The sequence below is a fragment of the Macaca nemestrina genome, chromosome 4 (genome assembly GCF_043159975.1).
Source record: "Macaca nemestrina isolate mMacNem1 chromosome 4, mMacNem.hap1, whole genome shotgun sequence".
In the NCBI taxonomy this organism is placed as follows: Eukaryota; Metazoa; Chordata; class Mammalia; order Primates; family Cercopithecidae; genus Macaca; species Macaca nemestrina.
This window is the reverse complement of record NC_092128.1, coordinates 158995312-159009085: the sequence shown is the minus strand read 5'-3', so window position 1 is coordinate 159009085 and position 13774 is coordinate 158995312. Positions and strand designations below refer to the sequence as shown.

The 13774-nt window shown below is 35.8% G+C and overlaps 1 protein-coding gene and 1 non-coding gene across 19 annotated transcripts in view; one reads left to right on the top strand and one right to left on the bottom strand.

Moving 5' to 3' along the window:
• LOC105483467 (uncharacterized) overlaps positions 1 to 13774 on the bottom strand; it is a 573731-nt gene that overhangs the window by 350794 nt on the left and 209163 nt on the right. The gene's annotated exons all lie outside the window — the stretch shown is intronic.
• Positions 10624 to 10695, top strand: LOC112427008 (small nucleolar RNA SNORD74). Its single transcript, XR_003018430.1, has one exon. It is a non-coding gene; the product is annotated as a small nucleolar RNA SNORD74 (small nucleolar RNA).

The window sequence follows — 13774 nt, the reverse complement described above, 5'->3', positions numbered from 1 at the left end:
TTTTGTTAAGAAAAAATATTTAATAAATTTCTAGAGTTCTAGGAAGGCCTCTTAGCTTTACCTAATCTGTTAACGTGACACCATTTTTCCATTTACTCAGACACAAAATGTCAGTCATCTTTAACACTTCTGCTTCCTTTGTTGTTGCTGTTTCACCCAAACACTTTCTAAGTCATGCCAAATCTTCATCTTCATTATATTCACTTTTGTCTTACATTAAGTCCTTATTGCTTCTCTTACATATTACATAAGAACATCCTCTTACATATCAGTCTCATACTCCTTGACTCAAATGATACCTTCTACATACATATGGCAATTCATTCTTCCTAGATTATAGGCCTGATCATGGTCAAAAGACTTCAAAAGAAATATATTATCTGGAAAACAATAGGAAAACAGAAAAACAACACACTCCCCTAGAATCTAGTCTACAGGTAAATGCTTTATATCTTTCCAACCTCAACTCACACCCATCCCTTCTTTCCATGTATACACCTTGCACTCCTGCCAAAGTGGATTGTCTACTGTTCACTAAAAAGGCCCTACACTCTTCGGTTTTTACTTTTATTCATGTTGTTTTCCTCCAGCTGAAAATTATTAGTGCTCTCATCCATTCAAAGGACCACCTTTAACACAGAAACCCAGGATCTGCTCACCAAGCTAGTTAAGATGACAGAGTGGTCCTGCCCTTTACAGGCTTCCAATGCAATAGTCCACTTTTCCCATGAAACTTTTCTGATCTGCCTGTCAATATGTAGATTTTTCTTCCTTTGACCTGCTTTCTTGGTTGTCATGGCTTCTGTATTACTGTGTTCTGTATTACAGTGACTCATACACTGATATGGAGCTCCTAAGTGTTGCTTCCATAAGGTCGAAAACTGTTTGCACACATTTTTCTACAACTCGAAATGTCCAACAGAGGAGAGGATACTCAGTAAAAATCATTAGAATTAAGTTTAAAACTAAAGGTATTCTCTAAGAAGCAGGGATTACTCAGTTCCTGATGAACTCCCCCTTTTCCTACCCTAAGCCTACTACGACTTTGTCGAATTAGTTTTTAGGCTTAAAATATTGACAAGCATGCTACTTGGACAATAGTGCTTTTTTAGAGTTTGGATCAATAATAATCAGTGATCCACATTTAAATGTGACATGCCTGTAATTGCTTTTTCTGTTGTAGAAACTACATGTCTCTTTTATTCTACATGCTGTTCAAAATCACCAACTGAAGAAAGGCATAGCTGAGGTTTGTCTGTCTTCAGTTCACTCTATTTGGAATCTTATTCTGTCTTCGTATCCATTATCTAATATTGACAGGATCTTGCACATGGGTGTTTGGCCTGAGCCCTGTGAAAGGAAGATTGGCCAGGGTCGTGAGCCAGACCGAAATATAGCCCAGGCTCTGCTTACCAAGCCCTAAGCATGAGTCCAATGACACCTGCAAGGGTACACGTGTCATGTGCATAGAGGAAAGGGCCTTTTTGTAATTTACACAAAGGGTAAGTGGGGATTCATATAGTCAATGAATGTTAATATATTGCACAGAAACATTTCAATACTAAAATCCTTGGGCTTTTTGAAGTCCACTTTTGTTGATAGGAGTTCAATTTTCACATAAGTGTATTTCAACATAGAAACAGTAAAGAATTCTATGAATTAAACATACAGGTTCTCCCAAGAAATAATAAAAAGATACATTGGGTCATTGGTTTGATTTCTTTTCCAATGTAAGATTGTTTCCTCTCACATATTTTCATGGTTTTGTCTCATATGAGTTTAAACTATTTAAGCTATGGTTCTTCCTCCATTTCCCAAGGGTGCATATTCAAGAGTCGGATAGAAGTCACTGATAATGAGTTGAAGGGTTGGGGGGTGGGTGTTTATATTTTCTGTTTCTTTGGTGCAGTATCCTGGCTATAATCCGGGGCACTAAGTTATTACCCTTTGTGTGTGTGTGATGGAGTCTCGATCGGTTGCCTAGGCTGAAGTGCAGTGGCGTGATCTCGACTCACTGCAACCTCCACTTCCCAGGTTCAAGCGATTCTCGTGTCGTGTCTCAGCCTCCCGGGGTTATTACACTTATATTCACTATTTTATTATTATTATATCAGTAAACATCTCCTATTGGCCAACCATTGTGTTGATAAGGTTTATTATCTCTAATTCACTCTGCAAACCAGCCTTATAGGTAGTGTTATTTCCATTTTTTATGGATAAAACTGAGGTGTTTAGTGATTTCTCCAAGTCCAGAAGGAAAGCACGTGTCTAAAATGAGATTATAATCCAGGTCCTCTTGGCTACAAAATAACTTCTCACTCCTTCAGATGAAGTCTTGCAAACTATGTTCCACTTTCTTTAATAAATTCATTCATCAAATACTTATCAAATACTTCTTTTGTGCCCTGAATTCTTCTAGATCCCGGGGATAAGCAAAAGAGACAATGCCTTTGCTATCATGGGACTTACGTTAGGAAAAGGACAATAAACAAGTACATAAATATATAATGTGAGTCCAGGTATTGACAAGTACCATGATGCTACACAAATGAGGATAATGAGATGAGAGTAATGAGTTGGAAGCAATGGTTGGGAGGTTGGATAAGGTCCTTCTGAGGAAGAGATGCTTTAGTGGTAGCCTGAATGTAACAAAGAGAAACCCATATGAAAGCTGAGTGTCCCAGGCAGATAGAGTAAGTGTAAAGTCTCTGAGGCTAGAAGGATTAAGGCACGTTAGAGGAACATTTTCAAGGCCAGTGTCATCAGGACACAATACGCAAGGGAGAGTGGTAGGAAATGAAGCCAGACACATAGGCAGAAGCTTCAAAATGTAGGCTCAAGTAGACAAGGGTATGCAGTTAAAATTTTTTCTAATGAGAGACTATGGAAAAGCTTTATCTACTTTACACTTTTGAAAAATCACCTTAACTGGTGTAAGCAAAACTAACTCTAGGGGGAGAAGAATGGAAACAGAAATATCAGTTAGAGGGCTATTGTAGCGGATGACAGTGGCTGCAGAAAAGGCGGTTCTGGGGGTAGGGAGAATTGACTGTACTGGAGCACAGTTGAAAGTAATGTTGGCAAGACTTGCAGATAGAAAGAATGTGAGTGTCAGAAAAAAAGAGAAATCTATCACACCTAGCTTTTACACTGGAGATACTGGGTGGGCGAATGTTGGTGCCATTTACTGAAACAGGAAATTGAAAAGGAGCAGGATTTCAGGAGTAGCTGAGTGGGAAACTATGAGGCCTGTTTCACACATGTCATTACTTTGTATGACATTTTATACATCTCTCTCCCATTTCGAATGTATAACGTTTTAGTCTACATCAGAAAAGATCTAAAGGGTCTTGGCAATAAACAATACATGAATGTACACAAGATGTGAAAATGATGTTTCCCTACATATGTTCACTCACTCACCTGCCCAAAATATGAAAGTGCCCCTATTCTTTTATATTATAGCGACATATTTATTCATTGAGACACATAATTTCATTTGGATCATGAAACCACTGATTAAGGTCAACCAGAGAACAAACATGCAATGAACGTTAGTCCTTTTTTTTGCTCTAGATAACCCCTGTGATGTCCTGGGGCAATCTTCTGTGGGTCCATTTTCTAGATCTGTGAGTACTTCTCCATGGTCCTGAGGTTGGGAGCAGAGATACAGAGTTCCCTGGTATGTTTTTTTATCTGTTAGTTTGCCTGTCTCTAACCTTCTTTTAGAACCATTCTCAAATCACATTTCCTCCAAAAATCTTTCTCTCATTGCTCTGGGCTACATAGGAAAGAAAGTCCCAATTCTCTTTAGAAGTTCTGAAGAGGATATGATTTGTATCACTTCTTTAGCACTTAGAACTGACCTAAAATTCTTAGTGTTCCCTCTATTTCAAGATGCTTTCTACCTAGCTGTATTGCAAACTGCTTAAGGTAAAAAGTGGTCTTTTGTACACTCACATCACTCTGCTGAGCGTACCGCTCACATAAGGCAACTTTGATTAGTTTCTGCTGATCAAAGAAAATCAGGAAACCTATCTTCCACAATGCAGAAAGTTTGCAAAATAGTAGAGTTGTTTGGGGACTTTTTTCTTATATTTGTGAAATCTGGAAGCAAAATTACAGGTACTCTAATCCCACAGTATTTTTACTTGCAGTTGAAACTTTGCTAGATAAACTGCTACTTGCTAAAATAAAACCAGACAGATAGGTAAACAAAGAGGACCAGAACAGACATCTATGCTTATAAGTGGCATGCTTTCTTTCGCTAACTAGTTTGTTCTTTTGTGATTACATTTTGCTTAGTTACCTTTATCTGTTTTGAATGGTACCAAGCATTCCATTGACTTATTTTACTCATAAGCAATGATAATTTGCATGAGTGTATAAAAGGGACTAGATAGCAGAGTCCATTTGAAAGGAGCTTCCAACTAACCATGTTGGAGACTCCTGATTCCTTGTCACTTGACTGGAAATTCAGGTGACAATTATCTGGTGATAATCATTAGGATTAATGTATAACATTTATTTTGATTTTATAATCTGTAATGGTCATACAAACACTAATATGGTTTCCTGAATTAACTATTCTACTGGGAAGAAACTGTTTTGATCAGCTAACAAATATATACGTCCTCCATTTATCCATGGTAGTTTTATTTTTTCTATTGTTGATTTTCCTATAAACTTGATTATGTGAGAGTTAATCGTCAAGGACTTTTCTCACCCTTGAGTACAATGACCAAATAAGCTTTCTGACCAAATGCAACAGAGTCTTGGAACACTCGGACCCAGCTGAGGATTTTTATGGCTTAGCCCAAAACAGTGAGCTTTACAATATAACATGACAGGAAACAAGCCAAGAAGTGCATGTCTATATTTTAAGACATCTTTAATTACGGGTAAACACTCCAAAATTATTTTTCCCAAGTGACAGGGAAAGCAGCATGGCTTTGTTGCTTTACCTCTATTCTCATTGACCAACTTGCCCAGATAATTCCACTTCCCTTTCCCACGCTCTTAATTCAATCTGTTACAAGTCAGTCTTTTAGAAAGCTTGCTGTGCTTGGTGGCCAGAGACAAATTTGGTTCAATATTCAACTAAGTAATTCAAGTGATAGCCAAAAGGCTGACATTATACTCATTAATGACTGAAAACAAAACAACCCATAAGAGATGAATCAGATTTTGATGAGAGAAAAAGTAAAATGCTTCGGTGGAAATATAGTGAGAAGGTTGATCAACATGAAGAATTTCTAGGTTTCATCTGGACTATCTTTTTCAATGTGTGATTTGAGGGTGTATCTTCTATTCTTAGCAGAGTATTGTTTAAACTTTCACCACCAAAATAGCTTGTCAAATTCCTATGTGTAGCAGACACCCAGTTATTCTCAAAAAGAATCTTACTGAGAAAACAAGCTTGGATGTACCTTCTTCTAATATAAAAATGAGGAGACTATTAATGCTGACACTAATCTCCGGAAATGATCTGAGGAGAAACAGAAAAACAGGACACCAATTTCTTCCTCTGGCGTAACAGACCTCAATAAAGAGAAAATTATCAACACGTAGTTATAAAACATTCAAATTCCTCCTCATGCTCAGAATGCATAATTAGCACATCTGCATTTGGGAAGATGAAATTTAACTCATCATATGTTAAAAACATCTTCAGATATGGCATAAAGTTTTCTGACTATTTTAACAAGCATACATTAGCCTCCTCTAACGTGCCAGGCACTGTGGGCAGAAAAATGAAAAAGACAAGGAACTCTGCCCAGCAAATTCTAAAACAAGATGATAGGGTTGACCCTCAGTAAGACACTTAGAGGCCTCCATAGGGCAAAGACCTTTCCTAAACTTCCTCTTAGATTTGAGCTCCCATAGCTTTTCTGAGCCTCAGGACCTTCATCTGTGAAAGCACAGAGATGAAGTCTGTGACCACTAAGATTCAGGCCATATCCAAAACTCCAATGTTAAGATTCTAAAGAGTTTCCAATACAATTAGAGAGGAAGAGATGAGTAAAGAGTGAAAAGTAAGAGGGATAGAGATTGAGAGAAAATGAGCCAGTAGAGAGAACAGATTTCACTGAATCAGAGTCTCATTTGGATAATATCAACTTGAAGTTGTCTTAAGTTGGAACTTTAACAAAAAAAGGTATTAAGAAATACTTTGACATTTCAAAAGAACAATCTATTTGAGATAAATGGTAGTGGACTGCTGAGGGAGTATTTCAAACCATGCTGCTATAGCCAGAAAGCCATGCAGGAAAGGTATCAAGACAAAGACAGAGAGACCAATGGAGGCAGATATCGGTCAGAATCTTGTAAACATAAAGATAGGCACAGAGTGATTATGAAACTCAACATCATCTTGTTGATGATTTTGATTGTTGATAAATTTGAAATTGTTCATACCTTGCCTACAATAGAATGCCTAGAACATCTTGCTAGTTTGATAATGTAAAGTAGAGGTTTAAATGTTGAAGAGAAGGAACTACCAGGGTCTAAGGGACAGCATCTTCCTTTAAATCCTCTTTGATGAACAGAAAATAAGAATGGAGACTATAGGAAACTTCTGTTTCTCAAGGGCACTAAGTATGATCAGCATGATTACTTCAACCTTCATTTTATCATCTCCAATTGTCTTCTACTTTACAAATCTTACATTTTAATTGGAAAGCCTATAAAGAAATAGAATGCAAACAACAACAAAGCTTTTAATATTAACTACAGGCAGCAAAGAATTTTTAAAAAGAAAGACATATATCACTGACAACTGGTGCTTAACTATCTTGTAAATTGCCATGAAAACAGTTCTTTAAGAATTTAAGGGGGGGCAATATTGTCACCATGATTTGGTTATGTATTCTCCTGGAACTGAACACTGAAACTTACAATGTATTAGGTATGATCCCAAACTAGAGCCTCTGTTTCTGTAAACTCTGTAAATCATAGTTACTTGTAATTTTTTTAAGTCTACCTTGTGAAATATTAAAAATTCTGTCAGTTGGCTGTGCAATGTAGTACAACTTGGAAAGTTGCTTTTCAGTAGCACCTTCCTGGATCCAAGAGAGTGAAGAAGCACCCCACACCCAGATTAGACCTGGACTATCTCGAAGGATATGAGAATGACCAAACACACCACTGCAATTCCTACCCTACCTGGGAAAAATTATATCATTATCCTAGTACATCAAGGAGTATATTCATACCCTTTATGAAATGAATAAAATGGTTTGCATTAATTCCCAACACAAGCACACAAATATGTTCATTACCCAGTAATGCTTACTGAGTGTACAACGATTATGTGAGTGTAGAAATTTGTTCTTATTACAATTTCAACCAAAGTGTTGGTAGTGTTTTCATAAAGCATGCATTAAACAGTCTTAGCACACACCAAGTATATATTGAAAAAAAAAATCATGTGAAATATTTAGGATACATCCTTTTTTTTTTCCCAGAAATGCTCTAATTATGTATTATGTTTGGATCACGTAGAAAAACTTTTTTACTCACTACCTACATCTTACAGATGTATTTTCCTTAAATAGATGTCAATTATACTTTGAAGTATATCTGGTAAGCCTTGACTCATGAAGATGGTTTTCTTTAAACATCCAATTTAAAAATTTACAACCTCAGAAGGAAAAAGTAAAAATAAACATAGCCACATCCCACCTCACATATATATGCATAGTTTTTAACAATACCTACAAGGCATATACCAGCAGCATAACATTTTGTGTTTTTCTACACTATTGAGTGGGTTACAATGTGGGTTATCAGTTAAATTCCCACCTACATCATTTCCAAGTGCCCTTTAATTTTTGTAAAATTAGTAAATAACTGCTTAAATAGCAGCTTCTCTTTAATTTTAGGATAAAAGCATGATAGTTTAAAATCATTAATAAATTTGGATTAAGACCAAACACATTGAGTGCCTTCCATAAACAAAAGTTTAGGACAAGCTTTGAATGGCAATTAATATTTTTTTTAGTAAAATGACTAAAGAACCACACAGATTGGTAAATCAGCTTCTGTGAATTAGGATCCGGAAAATTTTTGACTCACAGTGGCAGGACCCAAGTGTATTATTTTTCTTTGCTTACATTCCTTTCCCAAATGACTGAGCAAGCTTATTACAGAACCAAATTACTCAGTGTCAAAACCATAAAGGGGGATTCAGAATAAAACTAAATGTGTTGGATGTCTCCCATGGGCCAAGTACACAGGATAAGCATGGAGCAATCATTTCCATACTCTGAGTCTCATAATTCTCAGAGCAATGCTATTTATTTTTCAGATAATGAAATTAAGGTTAAACTACAGGCTGTATGCATGTTTCCCAAGGTTATATACCAAGTATATAGGGGATCCTGGACATTAACATATTGATCTAATATTAAAACTCCTGCTTATATTTTTATTCCATACGCCCTTTTGGTGTGGGTTAATTATCAGAAGCCATAACCTCAACTAGAAAATTCTGAATGCTCAGTTTGAATCTGGCATTGTTTTGAGAAGGGCAAGGGAGTTTGCTAAACATATCCTGCTTTTATTATATGTGCTTGCAAATAGAAGATTTTAATGTCTTTTAAAAAAAACTTTGCATACATGAGCTGTTACTTTTAGAGCCTCTCACATTCATGAATTCCTACTACCCTCATTGTAACACTGGTAGCAAATACAGGTAGTGATATAGTTAAGGGAAAATACATCATCAAGGGTAAGGATCAAATTCATACAGTCCTAAATTCTGAAATTTACTCACAATAGTACACTTCTTGATAACATAGGCAACAATTAGAATGAATTGTTTATAAACTAAAAAAAAAAAAAAAAAAACCCTACTATTTTCATTTTATCAGCGTTAAAATCTATTTGCAGAAAGGTCAACCTAGAATCACAGTCTCATAAAAAATGAGAAAAGAATTTCTCATTTTTGCAAACTTCAAAAATGGCATGAGTTGGACTCAAGTATTTTTCTATGTGGCTCATTTTTAATTATCTTGAGCTGGCAGAAGAGTGATATTAGCTCATAGGTCTTTGAAAATAAATCAACAGTAATTAACCCCAACTTAAATTCTAGTAACCCATCTCATACATCAACAGAAGTACTCTGTGTATGTGAAAATATAAACATGGCATGTTTGACATTTTGGAGCATCCTTAGAGAGACATTGATTTGTAATTCAGATCACACAGCATCCTTGATTTCTCCCACTTGCCCATGCCCTTTCCCCATCCCTTCCCCCAAAATAAAACACAAAAGCTTTATCTGCAATGGATGGAGAGCAACCCAGGAATCTGCGCAGAGACTATCCATCACATTTCTGTCTTAATTGAATGACACCAGAATGAGATCGATAAAATGTAACAAGAGACAGCTTTGCATTTCCACACCCACTTATTCCCCCCTCCATTACTCCCAGCCACCACCGTGACCAGAAAGCCCAAGTAGAAAACAGGAACCCTGCTGCCAGACAAGCTGTTAGGATGTGAATAAACTTGTCACAGAAACAACAAAACTTAGAAACATTAGAAGGGAGCTAGGGAGACGAAAAGTTATTAAAGGAATATTGAACAGGCTTCTTAATAAAAGCAATTTCATAGATGTATTCTCACTCCTAAATAACTTCCTCAAATGCAATGTTTCGCTTAAATAATCTCAACAGCTTTCCCTATGTGCCCAAGATTACTTGAGACTGCATCAATGGCTGGCTCAAATACAGACGTGGTGACAACTCAGCTCAGACCTGCAAGTCCTACAATAAATGGGGGGCAGCTGTGATACGTGTCTGTCCAAGGTTCCCAAGATCTCCAATGCATTATTGATAACCTCATCACTCCGCTAAAAGCAAAAGCTGACATTGTTATAATCTCAACCTTCTCCTGAAGAGCTCTGGCTTTGCCCGGGTATTGATCACAGGAAGAAATAAACCAAAGGGTGAAACAGCACACGTAAAAATCCAGAAGGTTGAGGTTTGCCTACACTAGCTATGAGTGCATTAACCACAATCACATGGCCTGTTTTAGTGTGTTATACCTTTAATGGTTTACAATGCAGTCCTATTTCTAGGCTATATGTTGTAATAATTCATTTAATACTTCACATCTTGAGCTTGTTACAAGTTATTCTGGAACAAAAGTCTGTATTACAAAATAAAAATAAACCTCCGATGTAGTTGTCTAAAAGGCAGATTTTTTTTTTCTTCATTCTAGTAAATTTTTTCTATAACATTTTGAAATTTAATTACATATAGGTGACTGTTCTTTCTTCATCTATCTTCTTTCCATTGCATGTTACCTTCATGGAAAAATATGTACCTACAAAGATACTCTATATAATTTTACTCTTGTATTATTTTAAATAATAATGTAAGACTACAAAATATATTAGTGCCTACGTTCTTTTAAAATTTTAGATATGATTTTAAATTATTTTTAAACGATATGTTGAATAATATGACAAAATATAAATGTCACATCACAGGTAGTTCAAAGTGAGAATTAGAAAGTATATCCAAAGTATGATTTAAAGCTTAAATATTTTATATTTTCTACGTTCATACTTGGAGATACAATCTTAAGTAGCCTATCTTTGCTACTAAAAAAAAGGAAAACAGTTTCTGATGAAGCCTATGTTGGTAGAGACAACTAAGGTTGTTGATGAATGCTGACAGCTCTATCACACGCGCGCACACACACACACACACACACACACACACACACACACACATGACAGTGAGAGACCATTATTTTTTTAGCTGGTAGATGACTAGGTAGTTTGCAAAATGATCATTAGTGGCTGGTTGCTCCTGGATTCCAGAGCAAAAGAGCTTACAATTCAAACATTATTTATGAGTGAAAACAGCTGGTCATAAGGCACTAAGAGCAAAACATACAGAGTTTGGTTTCACCTGCAGACAGTGGTCACCTGAAGCAGGAGCTGATGGCTGCCTGCCCAGGTAAGACACATGGTATGCAGCGGTGAACCTGTTTCATCCACCTTTGACTTGCCAGGCCTTGTATGTGCTGTCTTGTAAATTTGCCCCAATTACAGATTGATATTGTTCACCATGAAATTAAGGCCCCAGAAAATGTGAATATAAGAGTAGTTATAAGTCTTTATAATGTATGCCTTTACACACATGCCTCTATTGTGAGACATACAAAATTCTTAGCATGTTCTAAAATAAGTAAAAACAAAAGCACCCCATGGTTTATCACATCATTTTGTTATGCTTTATGCTTTTTAATGAAGCCATTGCTCACTTTCCTAAGTGCTGCAGGAGCTTAACCCCTGGGAAAAGACAAGTTTCATGGAATGTGAAACTTATTTGAGCAACAGAAACTAGAACTATCTTGGAATAAATATGTTCTACATCTGATCATTTTTTATTTCACTTATTGCTGTTTGCTTTAGTTGGTGGGCAGTCTATTTAGTAAAAGTCAGACTACTTCTGCTATGCACGAGTACATCACTTAAAAAAAACTCACGAAAGTATTAAAAATGACAGCAGAGTTAGGTAGCATTAGAGTGGGTTCTGGTCCTCTAAATGTGTGTGCACCTCACAGTGGGGGAATTTGATTAACCCCAAGTGTGCCAAGTAAATCAGAGCCCAGGAGCTGGATACAACGGCTCCGTAGTGTGAATTCACACAGAGAACATAGTTTCTGCTGAGGGGTGGTGGTGGTTGTTGATGTTATTGAATGTGGGTTATTTTTAATTTTTAAAATGACATTATGGCTAATTAGGGGTATTGGCACAGCATGGACTGATGAAGAAACTGACTACAATTATAAAGACTTCTGGGGCCAAAACAGTCAAACGTATGCCTGCTACTCATGATGGCCCCAGCAGTGTCTATATGGTTGTCAAATATGATTAAGTGAGAAGCAAACTGGATTTATTATTTTTTTTCCTACAGGACTTAGATGCCCATGGATGTGGTTCAGAGTATTACCAGAGTCCTACTTCTTTTTTCGTATCTTCCTTGAACAGTCAGAATACTCAAGAAAGAGAAAAAAACTCCATATTATTGTATTCTCCAGGGTCTATGATATGGCAGGATAAATCCGAGAAAAATCATCTTCTCTAAGTAACTTTCACAATACTTTATCACTCTTAAAACTTGAAGTCAGTTTCAGACTTGTTTATTTTTCACATTCCATATGTTTGAAACTGACAAAAAGCAAGAAAACGTATTGGAAATACACCAATAAGATGAAAAACAAACAAACAAAATTTAACTTTGGGGAATTTATTTTTTAAAGCACACACAAAAAAGAAAAATAACCTTTGCTTAATCCTATGGGGTCACCTATTGAAATGCAGCATCTAAACATAGTTTATATTTGAGTTTTGTTCCCTAAGAGTATTTTTCATTTGGGAGAAGTGCACTTATGATATGTTACAAAAGAGCCTGAATGGGTATTCAAATAACTGCTGTCATCAAAAGATTCTTTTTTTCAAGGAAATGACGATAGATTTTTATACTTATTTTTGTTTTGCTATGGGCATTCTAGAATGATAGAAAGATTCTCATTTGTTTCTCCATCCCCTGGCCCCCCGGAAGCTATTGAAATGTTCTGGTTTTGTACAGTGTAGAACAATCCTGCAATAATAAAACATTTCAACTTTGTACAAAAGGTGAAGCTTTCCATTTGAAGATTTTCTTTAACAGGAAAAAAAATAGAGAAAATGGGCTGACAGCTTTACAAAATTCAAACAATTCCCCTTGCCAAGATACGTATTTTGTGAGTTTTCTTTAATTTCGGATTTGGTGCATATGTTTCCTCTAACAATGAATGCTTTCAATTTCAGAGTTCAGTTTCTACTCTCCCTACTCAAACCAATCTTCACCTTTTAATAGGCAATTATTTTTCTAATTGCTTTGTAAAACTTTTTTCAGGATGATTGTGAGACACTCAGCTTTAAGTTATACATTATGGATGCATTTCAAACAAACAGAGTGGGCTATAAACTGTAAAATGGCACTTGATTGGTAAAAGCATTTTAGAATAAGAAAAAGAAGCAAGAAGACTACACTTCAAAGTACTAGAAAACTTTTGTAACTTACGAATTCATAAAAATCATAGGGGAATCAGTTGAGAAGAATTCTTTTAAGGAACAAAATGAGCAAAGCAGTATTGGCTGTGATTGTTTTAATGGGATAAGTAGTGTTGTAATATTTTCTCCCATTGGCATTAAATCTCACTTCACAAAATGGAATACTCTCCCACTGTTTTTTCTCTTTATAACCCATTACTTACATGGAACTACATTTTTTTAATGTTGAAAAAAAGACATAAAACCAAGCTTTCATGATCTCAACTGTTTCATATATATTCATTTGAAATGCAGTGTTTTGAAAAACATCCTCATGTGGCAAAATGAAACAGGAAAAAACTGTTAGAAAACAAGAATAAATAATATGCTGCATATTATGGGAATTTAACCATCAGGTATGAAAAGAAAGGCAGTCCCACTCAGCTCTGTGATACCTCACAAAAGCGTGTTTAGCAATGCTAATTTTAGCATTGCCTACACACATAGAATAATAAAAATACATGTGGCTAAGCACTTGAGATTTGTAATTACGATATTGCATAGACGATTCCACTACGATTCAATTCAAATCAGGAAAATTAGTTGATATTTCATGAAACCAACTAAACTTAAAATAAAAGCTTCCTTCAATCTCAATGTTTTAAAATTAATTTATGACAGGCTGTTTGAAAGACTTGTTTAATTATTAATAGAAAT